We start from the raw sequence: 2,518 nt of genomic DNA on the forward strand, positions 1-2,518 counted from the left end.
TATCCCACGGAGGGGATGCCAGTCCCGGGACATCCTCCTATTTGCTACTCTGGTTCATCTGGCCTCTGGGTTTGGACCAGAAGAAGAAAGGACTTCTCTGTGGTCGGGACACAGCCACCTTCTCAGTTAGGCCTGGCAGAAAGGCAAAGCGATGGGGATGAAGGACTGTGTCCAGCCTGCGCTCCACCATTACATGTGGGGTGCGAGGTCCCCACCCTGTTTGGCTCCAGGTAACCACAGGCTAAGTAGAGGAGGTGGATCCCTGGGTATGGAGAATCCTCCCCCTTCCTGTTGTGAAGAGGACAGGGCCGTGGAAAGGAGCGGAGTCTGAGGGAAGGCCTCTCTGGACACCACCAGGCTGTCTGTACTAATCCGCTGAAACATGCTGCCCCTTCCGCTTCCTGAGGGGCAGGTGCTGGGCTTGTCACCCAAGCGGGAGGTACGCTAGAAATGGCCCCTTAGAGAAGGGAGCATTCCCCGACCCACAGGCCCTCAGGCCTGGTAGCACTTCTGCGGACAGCTGAGCAGAATCATGCCCAGCTCCCGGGACAGCTGGACTGTTCGGATGGCTTGCACCAAGAGGCCATGTGGGTCAGCTCCCTGACAGCGACGGGCTGTAGAAGAAAAAGGAACTGGTCCCTGTGAGGTTCAAAGATAGGTCACTGGGCCACTTCCCCGGCTTTCTGGCATCAGTGGGGCGCCCCTTGGCAGCATGACAGGGCCCAGTGGAGCTCCGGGGAGACGTGAGACTGGCTGGGGACAGCCCTCCTCACTGCCAGAGGGAGATGTCTGGGTGCTGGCCTTCTGAGTCTCTGTTCCACTTCCTGGCTGTGTGTGTGGTGAATGGCGTCCCAGCCCAGAGCTCTCGGTGTGAGCCAGGACAGGTGGGCCTACACCTAAGCTGCTGGAAAGGCAGCTGCTTGTTTGGGGGACTCCCTGCTTTGAAGAGAACTGCAAAAGTTTATATAATTTACACCCCTGTCACTAGGCAGCCTGAATTCTGTCATTGACTCACTCCTAATTCAATCTCATGGATGGAGGGAGGAGCGATAGAAGCTGTACACTGTGGCCAGTGGCTCTGGAAACCAGCGCGGGGTGCTTTCTTAGTTACCCAACGCTCTTAAGCTACACCATCCGCTCCTGTGTCTCCCCCTTCAGCCCAGGGAAGCTCCAATGATGGAGGGTCTTCTGTTCCACCCCAGAGTCAGAGGACCCCAACCTGAACACCAAAACATCCTCCTCTTCCGTTACCTTGGGTCCCAGGCTCCAACCCAAGCAGCTCGGAAAAGCCTTCCAGCTCCCGGGCAGATCTTGGCTCTGGTCTCAGATGGGGCAAGACAGCAGCTGAATCAAGTGCAAGCTCTCAATCCATGGCTCTGCGTCCCCTTAGCATTTCCCTTCTTGGCACTGTTTCTCTTTGCAAGCCTCGCTGAAACAGGAAACAGATAAAGCCACAATGCTTGCTCACCCCAGTTCCTCTCTCTTGCTTTCTGGCACAATCTGAGTGGGCCCCTGAGCCTGGAGGCCTCCACAGGGCTGGGCCTAAGAGCTCCTCCCATCAGTGGGCACCCCAGCCACCCTTTCTCTTGCTACTGGATTGGTCTGAGCTCTTGGATAGTTTCAAGTTAAGATCCCTTTCCAAGAGTAGACGAGGATGGGTCTCTGGGTCAGACTCACATCTTGCAGCTTCGATGAGATGCTCCCACTGTAGGTTTTCAATTTTTCTCTTTCCTTTAATTACCTCTTCCCAGTCCTGGCGCTGTAAAGAGTTTCTGCTCTTCTGAAGTATTGGTGTTTTTTTCATATTTCTGAAATGAGGCCAACTGAAGCAACAGTATGTGTGTGTGTGTGTGTGTGTGTGTGTGTGTGTGTGTGTGTGTGTGTGTTTATGAAAGGGTGTGTGGCTAGGTAGTGAAGGGAGCAATAGTAGAATCTTCTAAAAATATTTTCCACTCAATAGACTAGGAAATTCGGACGAAAACGAAAAGAAACTGATCTGTGGGCATTACAAAGAAACTATTACAGATGATACAGTCAGGAAATTCCCAAGAACTTCAGGATAAGATAGTGGGAAGGGAACTGGACTGGGACAAGTTAACCGAGTAGCTTTGTAACCTTGTGCAATTCACTTTGTCTGAACGGTACACTCAGTACGTGGTTGGGTGATTTACTAGTACATGGTGCCTATGAATTCCTAGGCCTGACATGTATGAGGTGCATAATGAGACATTTAAATAGCTGTAATAACACTTATTAGCATATGGGGAGTATGTCACAATCTTCATTGCTATTACTTCCCCATTCTCGGAGGAGAAAAAGGACAAGGACTTGGCAGGGAAAAGTGCAGAGGACGGATTCTCAAGCATTAGAACCAAAGGCAGATGGCAGTCCCTCAGGATGAGAGACAATAGCCCCAGGTCCTGTGTTTGGAGTTTGACATATGGAGATGGGAATGAGTAGAGGACAGAGGAATTGGGGAATTCAAGATGCATAATAAGAGAATTTCATTGGCACAGAA

The sequence above is a fragment of the Cnephaeus nilssonii genome, assembly GCF_951640355.1.
Source record: "Cnephaeus nilssonii genome assembly, chromosome: 21".
NCBI classification, from domain to species: Eukaryota; Metazoa; Chordata; class Mammalia; order Chiroptera; family Vespertilionidae; genus Cnephaeus; species Cnephaeus nilssonii.